The following is a 14,385-nucleotide window of genomic DNA, read 5'->3' as shown; positions in this document are numbered from 1 at the left end:
GAGTGATGTATTGTGCTTTTTATGTGCTACCTAAAAGTTGGTCGGCAGGGCGGGGGGGCAGTAAGTTGGGAAAAAGGGATGACTGAAATAGAGAAACTAAGACAGTAATTACAGCTAGGCTCAATTTTATCTGAAAACTATGGCGGCTTGCTGCCACTTCAGCCATGAAGATCCACATTCACAGTGCATACACCTTTGTGCCAAAAAAAGGAAAAAAGAAAGCACCTGTAGGCTAACAGGTAGCAGTTGGTACATATGGAATTATCATTGGCTACTAACACTGGGTCAGGTATCATATTAGCCACTTTCAGACCACATTTGCCAAACCCACATAAAAATATAAAACCAGGTATTTCAATATTCTGTCGTTCCCTAAGCAAAACAGATTTTCTTGTATTACTCATAGTAGAGTCAGCCGGCTTTCATTAGAACTTTTTTAACTTTTTTTTTCCTTAAAGAAGAACTAAACCTAGATGATATAAAAGAGAAACTGGGACAAAAATCAGGTCAAGAATTTGATACAAAAGGCATTCAGATAAGGCTAATAATATTCCAGAGTATAGTCAATAGAGTAGACAATGATCACATCGGTCTAAGCTCTATCCAACCCCTATATCTATACAACGTTCCAGGAATCAGTAATCAGTTATTTGTTCTCTTTGTGATTCGAACTTTATTGATCCTAAAGCCTCTATTAACTCTATGGGAATTATCAACTTTTTGGAGGTTTCCACATCTTAGTACCAAAAATGTAATCTTTTTTTTTTTAAATATACCACAAGAGAATGCTATCTGTTTCACATTTCTTTATTCTCTGTAATACCATTGCATTTTGTGCTGATTCTGGTCATCTTGCAGAGGACATTACCTAATTAGTTTTCACTTTGCTCCTAAGTAGATGTCCAGAATCTCTTCTTTCATTTTCTCTTTAAAAAATTGCTGCTCAAACGAAAAGTCTCATGGGAGAACCAGAACCTACGCCAGACCCCAGGATGCACCCAGTGAGAACAGGCGCAGCCCCTGGGCACTGCTTCTGTGTACCTGGAATTTCTCATCTTTCCTTCCATGCCATATTACACTGTTGCTCAGAAATATGCTGGATTCTTAGAACAAGGTGAAACTGAGCCATCTTATTTCAAAAATGGAGGCTAGGCATGAAATCTCCCATCCCATTTGGAGTCACGAGGATTTCTCACTCAGGTTCAAAGAAAGGCTCAATGTAAATGGGGCAGATTCATGGGACTCCCAAATATCAGCCCCACTTCGCTGAAAACCAGAACCTGAATTTATATTGAAGTTTCAAAAGTGCTTGACTGAGCCCAGCCCAAACTTTAGCTTCCAAATAACTTCCAAATTGATGAGGCTGTTTTTTGCTTTTTTTCTTTAAAAACAAAACACAAAAACCTGGTTTTATGTTACACCATGTTTTATAAATCTGGATAATTTCTAAAAATTAGCATTTATTTTAGGTACTTATTCCTACCCTTCATCAAATGAGATTGGTTCTCAAAGCCTGGTGTGGTAGAAATGTGTTTCTACACAGTACGTTCACTTAAGATCACATAATAAGGATGAGTCAAATAAGAAAACCTTTCTTGAGGAAAAGAATGTGGGGCTTTTAGATATCTACATAGATCCTAAACTTTAAAATAGTTCAGCCACCCATTTCCTCTGCCAGAACAGATATCATTATTAAGTCAACACACTCACATCCATGTATATCATAAAAGGCAGGGTAACACAAAAAATATAAAAGTTGCATCTAGTCCCCAAAAGTTGGAACTTTCAGTGTCATTGGCTCTCTCATCTTCTACTGCCTTTGAAAGGAGTGCTGATAAACCAAATGAACTTTCTCAAGCTCTTTTTGGAATGAGGCAGAGAATTAAATAAATGACAAATGTTTTCACATCAGTGGTGGGGAAAGGCCTAATTGACATGCTCAGTATCCAATAATCTGCAAAAGCCAGAGACCATTTTACTGACATGATTCTTCCTGACGCTGGAGTTTAGAGTTGGGTTTGTGGTTTCTCCCTACACAGTGAATAATGGAATACAACTACTAAAGGGAAAAAAAAAAAATGCATCCCTTGGAGAATCAGCAGCTGACCTGGAAGTAAAACATCTCAGCCCTTTACTCAGAGGCCACAGAGCCTGTTCTGCTTTCTCAGGGAGTTGCCAGGACTCAAGTGAGCAGCAGGACGCGGTCCGGAAGCATGGGAAAGAGACAGCCACAGGTCCCTCGGGAAGGCGCACAGTGGAGTCGCTCCAGCGGCGCTGGGAGAAAGGCCAGTCTGTGCAGGGATCTGACATCAGGCTCTCCCTGGCAAGCCTATAGGCAGGATAAGCACTCCCAGAAATGGCCCAGAGAGGCCTGTGGCCCAACACCATGACAGGGAAATCATCTAGTTTCATACATGAGTCAGAATTTATGAGCTTCTCATTCAACCCAAATTGAAGCTACAATTCCACCATTCCTCCTGATAGACCGTGCCTTGAATTAAGACAGAACCTGAAAAATCAGGTTGTTTTGTTTTCTTTACCATCTCTCAGCTTGCCAGGATGATCACATCAAAATCATGCTGAACACACAACCAGGCAACGATTCTATTTGTAAACATACACACACATATATATCTACATAAAAAGCAGATTTCATCACTCCTAGTGATAAGCCTGCTTCAAGTTTTATTTTGTGTTCTTCGTTTTGCAATACAAGTTCTAAACTGATCAAAAGCTGTTCCCATCTCCCTGCTTTGTTAACCAAAGTCGTGGGCACAGGAGCACTTTTTTATTCAAGTTTGATATAATTCAACCAACAGGCCTAGTGAAGGCCAGCTCATGGTTTTTCACAATTTGTCCTCATTTGGAAGCTTATTATTCTGTTAGGAAAATTTTCTAACCCAATACAATAATAACAAAGCCTTTTTTGGTAGATAAAGGCTGACTGACTTTGATTTTTTTTTAATAATAAAGCAGTTAGCGGATTAATTTTGTTCTTAACTCTTTTAACCTGGGCTGAATGTTTATGCTTCTCCTAATGAGATGATGCATTGAAAAGTGAAGATAAATGTCATCTGCTTTTCATGTGATCTATAAAATTAATCTCCCATGGTTATGTTAATACCGATTATGTAATGTAGGAGGCAGTGTGACCTAGAGGATAAAACTTAAGAGGCAGGCACTCATGTTCAATTACAGTTTATATTACTGACAATATTTTCACCTCTCTGTGTCTCACTTGCCTACTGTCATCCCTCGTACAAGTTCCCTCACATATCTTCCCTGTAAAATTGGGTAATGCCTCTGAGAGATGATGGGAGAATTACCTAGGTGCTTTGGGAAACAACTTAGAACACCTTTTAGAACTTTCTTGCGAAATAGCAGATATTGTTAATGTTCCTACCGTAGATTCAGCCTCTGGTAAGTAACCACGACACACTTAGCAATTGTCTTCCTACTCAGTAAAAGTGATCCTCCCCAGAGCTTAGGCAAGTGACCCTCCACCCACAGGGTTCTGTTTATTTCCAGAAAATAAATTACATGGAAGGAGGGCGCGATGGTTGGTAATTAAGCCACCAAGTTAAGGAGGGATCAATGCTTACACTTTAGGGGTTAAACGAAAAGCTGATTACATCAGGAAGGAATTCATGTTCTGTATTCAGCTGTAAAATAAACTGGGAGTTTTGTGTTGGGTGTCTAAAACATCTTTGGAAACACTAAATCAATTTAATATCAATAATTGCCAGATATAAGCTAGATTAAATGAACCAACACAGATAGCTTTGTTCGCAGAGAAAACAGGGCCAAATGGCTTTCATTAGCATGACTAATCCTTAAGTTCTGTGGTTTGGTAATCAGACGTCTAAACCTGAATTTTGATTCTTGCAAATACATGATTTGGCACAAGACATTGCAAGTCCAGCTATTTCTGCACCTTTAACACCCATGCTGAATATCAGAGCAGCAAGTTGCCCCTGGAAGTGCCTATGTAGCTACAATTGTACCCACTGGTGCCCGAAAACACACCAGATGCACAGAAAATAAGGAATTCACTCTTTAACAGAGGACTGAGCCTTTTCCCAGACCTGTTTTTGGGTGCTTTGGAAACACCTACTTTGGCCCTGGGGAGACAATCTTAACAGGGGTTTCAAAAGCCAGTCCTGTTCTCACAGCCCCCAGCAGCTCTGTGACCCTAGTCATTTTCCTATTGTTGGGATTACACAACTGAGTGGGGCACTACACTCAGGGGCCTGGTGGTATTTTCACCTCAGTCCTGAGAATATTCTTCTCCTTTTTTTGGAAATTCTGACATATCTTTTCCCTTGTAACTCCTGCAATTTTGAAGAGTTATATTTGTGATATATTTTATCCCTAAATAGTCCTGAGAACTTCAGAAAACCTGGGGTGCACAGAAGGAGCTGAGAGGAGTCATCAGTGTGACTTGTGAGGACAAAAATGGGGCAATGGTCAAGAATCTTGGGTTCCACCAAGAACCTGAGGTGCCTTACAGTGAGTGTATCATGCAGACATACGGCAAAATGTCAACCTGAAACCTTGCAGAGGGGGCTCCGAGGAAGTTATCATTTGTCAGCCTTCGTTTCTCTAATTCCTGAGTGTATACTGTCACCCCCCAACCCACCATCACATCACTTCAGCCAAGCCTCGTGAATGCACTTCACCTGCTTTTGTGCAGTGCTTGCATGCATGTGTGCCTGCGCATGTGTGTGTGCCTGCGCATGTGTGTGCATCAATTGCCAGGAACACAGAATCACTCATTGGGGCCTAATCACTGGGCAGCCGAGCCTCTGGACGGTCTTCTTTGGAGGTCTGTGCAAACTTCAGGTCAGAGCAGCTGCCTGTGAGTCACGATGGGCTGTGGGGCCTCAAATCCCTTCACAGTCGATCTGGGGCAAAGGAGAAAGCGTGCAGCTTTTCGTTTTCATGATAGAAAGGAAGATTTTTTTGCAGAACCCTTATAGCCCCTGTGGGGAATGCTTTTTAAAGGTCAAATGTGACTATCACTATATTTGGGTTTGGAAATTCACAGATTCTGGTTATACATCTTGCTGAAGTGCAACTGATATGTGCAGGTACCAGCCAATTCCTTGATATGTTCCCTTTGTCTATTTCTTTGCTATCCCTCAGTCCCCCAATCCCAATAGGTGTTCTAAACAGTCTTGCCTCAAACACGTGGTCAGCTCAAAGGGCTTAAGAGAACTATAAGTCCTTCTACCATGAAGCAAGACCACCACGTGAGGGCTCTGTGTCCCCAGGTACCGGTGGACCACAATACAACATGGGAGGGGGATCTCATTGCTCTCGCCATATGGTGGCCTGGATGAGAAGTCGAGGGTTTCTGTGTATTCTCTGGCCCTGAATCCAAGGCAGGCTGGCTCCCCGACTTTCACTGGGAAAAGAGGGTATTTTGGAGACATTGTGTCGGGCCTGGGATGTGTCTCCCCTCACCCCCACCTTTCTAATAATCTTCCCAAGTTGGCTAAGAAATAATAAACTATTGCTTAGATGAGATGATGATCCAGTCTCTTAGGAAATGGCTCAGAAAGGTGAAGACTCTTGCCTCTGTGAGCTGGACATGGGTTTTACGCTTTCACAATGTGGATGTATCTTTGTCTCTATGCTTCACCTTCTCTGACTCAGAGTGTGCCGTATTGAGGGTGTCCATTTAGTCAGAAAGTCTGCATATTGATCCCATCTCTATGACACTCATTGATTCCTCCATATGTTCCACTTTGTCAAAGTCCAGGCATAAAAACTCCCAGAAGCATGAGTCCTCTCCACATTCCCGGGCTCTTTCCTAAGAGATTTTACTACCATTCAACACAAACAGGAGTTGATTTATTTCTCAGCAAGACTTTGAAAGTACATTCGAGAGTTCTATTCATCACCTTTGAGGCAATTTAAATGACCAAACTGCCCTGAAGGTCTCAGCAAAGGACCTCCAACAGATCAGATTATCCCCCTGGAATGAAGGAGGAAGTCCACATGATCTTTTCTGGGCCAGCAAGAAGATTCAGAAGTCCAAGGATTCCGTAGATGAAAGAGAGTTTCAGGATTGTGATCGTTAGTTCTTGTCAACCTGGCTGGGTTCTAGCACCCAGTTACTTAGTCCAACACTAATCTAGGTGTTACACTGAAGGTACATCTACAAATTGGTTGACTCTAAATAGAGGGATTACCCTTGATAATGTGGGTGGGTCTCATCCAATCAGTTGAAGGCCTCAAGAGCAAAAACTGAGGTTTCCTGGAGAAAAAAAAAAAATTCTGCCTCAAAACTGGAGCATTGACTTCTGCCAGGGTTTCTAGCCTGCTGGCCTGTCTTATGAATTTCAGACTTGCCAGCTCCCACCCCACCCCACCTCACAATAAGCCAATTCCTTATCTCATATATATCTAGATATTGTGTATTATAGATATCTAGATATCATATATATTTATATATGTATAAATATATACCTATCATATGTATATTATATATTATATACCTATCATATGTATATTATATATTATATACCTATCATATGTATATTATATATTATATATACATCATGTATACTATATATCATATATATGATGTATATACATTTCCTATTGGTCCTTTCTCTCTGGAGAACCCTGGCTCATACAAGGACCAACAGGAAATGTCCTCTCTAGAGAGAACTTCTGTCACTATAGAAACTTGAAAACACAAAAGAAGCTAAAACCACCAAATAATGTGGTCCTTTCTGGTAGGGTAGGCAACTCCTGCTGGAGTTCCTGGTGCACATTAAACCTCATAGGACTTTTTCTCTGAGTGTTAGAAGGCGGCGGGGAACAAGGGAGAGGATAGCAGAAGAGTCCTGTGATTGGCTTGGCTATGGCCTTAGAACACTCTTATTTGTACATATCAGGCTAAAATGTACTCAACTGGAACTGAAGTCCTAAACAGTGTGTGTTTATATGATATTGTTATTATAGTGCAGAAATAATTAAAGTGTGTCAAGTATTGCATTTTTAAAAAAATCTTCTCTGAGAAATCCTCTACTCTTCTACAAGAATTACATAACTCTACTAAGAAAGCCCTGTCATGAATAAAAGCTGGCCTACATTGCCTCAGGAAAAGCCCAGAATGTATTTACTCCACTTGATGAAAACAGAAATACATATATTAAAAAAAAAAAAAGTCCATCAAATAAGGAACAAGGCTTGTCTCCTATCCTATCCTCCACACAAAGGTAGCCAAAAGTTCCAGAATCTGTTAGAAATGGGTTTCCCCTAATTAAAAGAGAAAAGGAATAAATTAAAATCTTGCAAGAGTAAAAGTTTTTCTTTAGGTTGTTCTTAGTTTTCTTCAGGAACAGGGCATCCTGGCTCTGCATTTTGCTGTTTAAAACATACTGTCCTAATCCAACTCCTGTTAGAGAAGTAATCAGCGCAATTTTTTTTCCTTCCGAAATTCATACTGAAAAAATTAAAAGTACAGCTAGTGTGGATTCCTGAGACATGCACCCGCTCTCTTTAGACCGTTAGCATCTAAGGTGCACATGCTAGATTTCCACATACTGCAGGAAGAGCAGAACCTCTTAGAAACCTGGTCTTCATAAACTTAAGACTTATCTGGGTTAGCTACAAGAGACAGCAAGAGAACCCATGCAGATCTTTCGTCTGCGCCCATCTGACTCATTCCCTGTCCTCTTCTCCCTACCACCATTCCTGCCCCACCTTGGCCCAGAAACCAAACGTGAATTTTCCGCTTCCCACCTCAGCACTAGCTCATGCCAGGACACCGGCTGACACTTTCTTGGTTTTATTGTCAAGAGCTGTACCATGTGATCAATTACTGACCTTAGAACAAAGCCTGAGCCCAAGAATATTTATATTTTACCAATACGTGCCTGTTACAAGAGAAGGAAATATGAGTTATTTAGTTCAGCTTTTTATGTGAATTCAGAGTTTATTTAACAATGGAAATGTGCACAAAGAAGCTTCAAATGGAGTATTTACCGACATTCCTTATACATGACAGGCACTAGGCTACATGGGATAATGATATTAATAATAAAATGATTTTTAAATGGAAAAAAAAAACGGGGAGATGGAGAGGAGAAAGGAACTAGAGGACATCCCTTTCCACCAGGAAGTGGACCAGGTTTGGCCAAACTACAAACAGACTAGGAAAGAGTCCCTCCTTGCTATGCAGGAGGGCCCTACCATGCAGAATGCTTTCAAGGATTAAACAAAATCTCATGTATTAACTGCTGACATAGTGAGGTGCCTCTATCTCCACACTCAATAGCCAGGAGTTGTATTATATTATTATAATCAGTTCAAAAAGAACTACGCAGACAGATTTCAATGGAAAGTAATATTACAACTAATAATAGTGAAGAATACAACTAATGCTTCTTGAGTGTTGAGCAGCGATCTGCTCATGTTGATTCATTTAAATATTCGCGACTGTCCTGTGAGATATTATCACATCAATGTCCCTATTTTACACAGACGAGGAAACCCAAATTAAGGAACTTGCACAAGGTCACGCAGCTACCAGATGGTGGAGATGGGATGTGAACAGGGCATCCTGGCTCTGCATTTTGCTGTTTAAAACACACTGTCCTGGCCGGGCGTGGTGGCTCAAGCCTGTAATCCCAGCACTTTGGGAGGCCGAGACGGGTGGATCACAAGGTCAGGAGATCGAGACCATCCTGGCTAACACGGTGAAACCCCGTCTCTACTAAAAAAAGTACAAAAAACTAGCCGGGCGAGGTGGCGGGCGCCTGTAGTCCCAGCTACTCGGGAGACTGAGGCAGGAGAATGGCATGAACCTGGGAGGCGGAGCTTGCAGTGAGCTGAGATCCAGACACTGCACTCTAGCCTGGGCGACAGAGTGAGACTCCGTCTCAAAAAAAAAAAACACAAAAACAAAAAAACAAAAAAACACACTGTCCTAATCCAACTCCTGTTAGAGAGAGAAGTAATCAGCGCAAATTTTTCCCTTCCGAAAATATTTTATCAGGGTCTATGGTGACTTACAGCACTTAGTACGATGTTTATTGAGAGCAGACACTCGACGAGGCTTTTTATTGTGGGCTTTTTCTGTTTTTAAGGCAAGGAGCTTCTCTATTTCAAGATTTTTTCACTATGTGCCTTCATTTCTTCCTATTGGGTAGTTTTTTTTTTTTTTCTTCTCCACTTTTGAAATCTTCCTTAATAAGCATGTGTGCTTTAAAAAGTCTTCTAAGTTCTATTCCTTTTTCAGAGCACACACAAATGCCATCTGCCTTGTAAGTCAGGATCCTTTGGTCCACAATGACTCCCTCCTTGGGACGTCTAAACACACACGAGGAAGGCAATGTTGATCCTGATTGAGTCTTCACAGTCTTATTCTCCACACACCCACTTCCCCACCACTGAGCTCGCAGGCCTGGCTCAGATCAGGATATCAGTGGGAAAATGGTGGAATTGTGGTAGAAAGGGCTAAGGTTTACACACGAGAGACGGGAAAAAACAGAAGCGAAAAAGTAAGGGTGAGAACTGGGGAAGAACAATGGAGAACGAGGGTTATAGACTTTACGGTGGCTAATGCTAGAGCCGAATGGAGAACAAAATAATGAGGCAATATCCTATGAAGTGAATTTTCTATAATTACTTCAATGTTCTATGAAAAATAGAAAAACTAGAACCGCTTTCAATTACTTTCAGCTGCTGAAATGTTTGGGCGTGACATCATGTTGTGGCAGGGACACATGGACTTCCAGTTTTATTCAGGTTACATCTCCAAGGCTCATCCAGGATCAGGTATACTTCTTGACCGTACTACTCATTTGGAACTTAGCTATCTCCTTCACAACTAAATGAGGACACTTTTAAAGAAGCTGGCTGGTCATCTTATGGTCACCTGCACTGTCTCAAGTAGTGTACAAAAAACAGTTCTGGAAGATCTGAAGTAGACCTCATTACTTCATAGTTGTGTGACTTTAGGGAAGTCACTGAACCTCTTTAAGCCTCACTCGTATCTACCTATAAGAATATCTATCTATAAGACCATACGTGGGAAAGTGCGTTGGCAACCATAAAGTGCTACATAAATGTCACCACTGCTTAGTGCCTTGCAGGGACTCATTAAAATCTTGTTGATTGATCGACTGATTAATTAACTCCAGCCAGCTTCCTTAAAAGTGTCCTCATTTAGTTGAGAAAGAGATAGCTATGGAAGTCAATGACATCCAAGAAAATCCGCTCAGCTTGACAGCAGCCTCATCCAAGGGATTTTTAGGTTTATAAATGTTCTTGCAAACAAACTTCTTTCTGATGCTCAATGACTGACTTTGGTTGGGATGACGAGATCTGTCAGAAGTAAAGAGACTGTCATTTTGGCTACCTGCACATTTGAGGGTGAAAGAGGCTTGATTCCAGAAATCCAAATGAAGAAGTTAGGGATGCCAACCTCCCGGCCAGCTCTGGACACACAGTAGGCATATAGAACAACACTGAGGACTGGATTGAGTCTTAAATCCAGCAGTCCCCCTCTATCACTGAGTACGATGGACTGCCTGGTAAGATTTTCATGAAACATCTCAGAGATTATATGGCCTCACAAAAACAAAAATGACTTGAAGTCGAACAGAGTTGAAGCGAACGAAACTTCAAACTAAATTTTTATTGAAATTCTCCCCATTGTCAGCCGACATTTTCAATTTTCATTTCCCTGCCTCAGCCCATTTTGCCATAGAAACTTGGATGTTTTCATTGAATAGCAGCCAGTGAACACTGGACTGAAGGGGCACACTATAAATTTGGAAAAATAAATAAATGCTTCAGAACTTCCACTTGAAAACCACAGCTAAAAATGAAATCAAATCTGACCCACCCCTTTTCTTTTAAATTGTGGGAACAGACTCAGTCTGCCTCAATCTTTAAGCACATATAAAATTTAATAATAATATAAGCACCTTGAAGATCAATGCGTGGCCTGGTCTAAAGCAATTGTGGAGCCTTTGACTCATGCAGCAAGGCTTGGACGACTTAAACCAGAAGATAGCATCCTTCCTATGCCATGTTCCTTAATAAACATGTGTGCTTAAAAAATAAAAAGGGAAGAAAAATTGGTTTATGGGCATGGAGAGAATAATTCACTCCAAATTGCTCCTTTGATGAATGTGGACAAAAGAATAAAATTTGTCACCTAGCTAATATTACCATCAATATTTTGTCCAGCTACATTCCTTCCAATTTAAAAACAGTTCAATATCCCTTTTACCTTCAAGTAGCAGCACTTAATAAACAGTGATGGATGGTTTTTATTTTTGTTCGCATTTCAGCCTTCCCTGCTTTGGTACAAGGGGACTATTTTGCTTGGGGGAAATGTAGATCTTCCGTCTTTCGTGCATTGACATGAACCCCTCAAGGAAAGACGGCCATATTTAATTCATAACGCCCATCGGCTACACAAACATACAACTTCCCATCAATTAGGCAACACAGATATGTTGTTAAAAATCAATGAGCTTATTATTAAATATATTTTTTTCATGTAGCAATAATAGTTATTGCTGCACTATTGTTATTACTGCAATGTCAGCTGTTTAGGCGGCTTTCAGAGAGTTTGATTGGCTTTGATCTTGCTAGCAAGGCATTCTATGAAACAAGGGATCTGGGTGAGGCTTCCCTGTTCTGTCTTCTGCCATATTTAGAAGCCACCAGGAGAAGGGGGAATATGTATGCTTTAGTGGAACAAACCTTGGACTGGAGGCAGAAGACCTGGGTTCTAGTCCCAGATCTGCACGTAAGTAGCTGTGTGACCTTAGGTAAGTTCTTCCTCCATTCTAAGCCTTAGTTTCCTCATTTATAAAAATGAGAGGTTTATGATAAATGATCGTTAGGACCCCTCCATTCTAAATTGTCAGACTCTGTAATATTTTTTTTTAACTAGGAAAGGAAATGGGTTGAAATTGATACAATTCAGCAATTCTCAATTGTTCCTTATCAAAAGTCTCTTGATTAAAAAAAAAAAAAAAAAGGGCAGAGTGGGGGATGCTACTGAATCTGGAACAGACATTAAATTGATCCAAAACCCAAATATGCTCCTATTTGTGTTTTCATAGTCGTTGTGTGTTTATTAAAAATAATTTTGATATTTTGACACATGCCACTACGGCAGAAGCCTCCTGCCTATAAACAGAGATGTTAAAACTGTGCCAGCACATGCAAAGGTTAAAAACAACATTGCACAGATTTTGGCAACTACATCATATGCTGTCTGGCCACAGCTGATCTGAACTGAGTCCTCAGTAATTACAGGAGAAGGTGGAACAGGTTTGCTGCTAATTGGAAAATTCTGCAAATGGCGGCACTGAAGTAAATTGACAGTCGTTAGAATATTAGCAAAATGAGAGTACTGATTAGTAAAAAGCTCAGAAGCAGACTTTTTTTTTCACTGCCGGAATCTACTGGCAAAATTGATAATAAAAGCTGAACTTAATAATAACAGCTGTTATTTGACCTGGTAATATTTTTTTTAATCTGTTGCTGTTCCCAGACCAATAACACATAAAGAAGGTCTGTATCCACTGTTGCAAAATTATTTTGAATCCCAAAAGGTATATTCAAACTCAGTGAAGGCAAACTGTGCTTAAAGGGGCAGCCCATCAATAGCACGTTCTGATGGAAGTGCATTCACTGGAAACGTTGTGAGTTGCTTTGTTTTCTCCCGCTTCCAACAGGTCTTGTAGGCACGCTGGAGCGTTCGCGTGTCCTTTTTAGAACTGGGCCTGCATTCTATTTCCAGTTTGTTTTAAATCTGCGACTGCTAAAAATGTCAAAGTTAACTTATTTTTCACTCTAAAGTGGACAGGAAGGAAAGTAGGACATTGCTGGACTCTGAACCATCTATCAGCACTTAGCTGTTGATGGTATTTTTCAATCACTGCATGCAGAGAAATACAGATGGGAAAGCATTAAGAATGGACACATTAATTAGAGATGCTGCCATGCATCTATGGGAAAGGGACTGTAGCTTCACCACACAGACTTCCACCTTATGGGGACACACAGGAATATGCCCTGAAGACTTCCATTTGAGGAACTCTGATCCACTGCTGGTGGGAGTATAAATTAGTACAATCTTTCTGGCTATATGGCGATATAGATCAAAAGTCTTAAAAATGCATACAGCCTTTGACCTTGGAATTCTATTTTAAGAATTTGTCAAAAAAAAAAAAAAAAAGAGCCATGGATATACCCAAAGCTTTATCTACAAAAGATGTTCCTTGCAGCATTGTTTATAACAAATACAATGGTGGAAAACAAATTTGTCCCAAAATGGATAATTGACTATGATATACTAAGAAATACTACATAATTATTTAAATTATGTTGTAGAATAACATCTAATAATACCAAGAGATAGACTAGTAAAAAAAAAAAGTGCAAAACAGTAAACATAAGATAATCACGTTTTTGTTTAAATACAGACAGAGAGAGAAGAGACAAACCTGGAATAATTACCAATTATTTCTGAGCGGTAAGTTAATGGGCCATTTTCATTTTATTTTATTTGTCCATATTTTTAAAAATGACCATACATCGTTTGGGTCAGAAGAAAATACATAAATTAATTTTAAAGATAAAATCTCTCTAGAGGGTTTTGGTTGTTTTAAGTAAAAATTCAATCTGTGGCAATGGGAAGGAAAGGCTGCATTCCTGAGCGATGTGCTGGCTTCTTAAAGCTTCACTGCCTTATACAATGGAAGTGCACCTCCCTTTGAGGGGAAAAGAATGGCCAGCTAAAAGCAAATCTTAGGACTCCAGGTAAAGGAGCAGGCTGCTGCTTATTGTTGACTTTAATCTGCATGCACACGCACACACACACACACACCCCAATCTTGCTTTTGATATCTGTTCTCTGAAAACATAGGTCAGCAATACTTCAGGCCTTTAGAAAGACGGATTTCCCTTTATGACTTTTGACTTCATCCTCTGATAATTCTATTTTATTTTGCCCTTATGATGGTAACCCACAATCTCATTTATTCTGAAACAGTGCGGGAGGACATCATTGCCGCTTTCAAATTTTGTCTCTCCACCAGTCATTTGGAAGGGAAGAGAGTTGGAACCACACGAATCCAAATTCAGCCCACGGCCTCACAAAATAGACCCTGTCCATGTCGTATCACAAGTCAAGTGCACTGCTAATAGAGGTGGTCCTGCTGCACAGGGCCCTATTCACCGATCTCTGCATGCTCAACCGAAGTGACACAATGTGCGTGGCTGGAGCTCGCACGACACTCCCTGTACTTGAACATTGGCCAGGAAGTTGAGTGAGAGTGTGACACTTCAGAGGTGCCTTAGAGCACATGTATGTTTGCCGGGGCAATGACGGATGCATCG

At 40.5% G+C, this 14,385-nt stretch overlaps 1 protein-coding gene across 1 annotated transcript in view; it reads right to left on the bottom strand.

Annotated features, from left to right (window-relative positions):
- LOC105482039 (EBF transcription factor 2) overlaps nt 1-14,385 on the bottom strand; it is a 205,540-nt gene that overhangs the window by 79,360 nt on the left and 111,795 nt on the right. The window lies entirely within an intron of this gene.

This window comes from Macaca nemestrina, chromosome 8 (genome assembly GCF_043159975.1).
Source record: "Macaca nemestrina isolate mMacNem1 chromosome 8, mMacNem.hap1, whole genome shotgun sequence".
In the NCBI taxonomy this organism is placed as follows: Eukaryota; Metazoa; Chordata; class Mammalia; order Primates; family Cercopithecidae; genus Macaca; species Macaca nemestrina.
The sequence above is the reverse complement of the archived record's forward strand: the minus strand, read 5'-3'. Positions and strand labels throughout refer to the sequence as shown.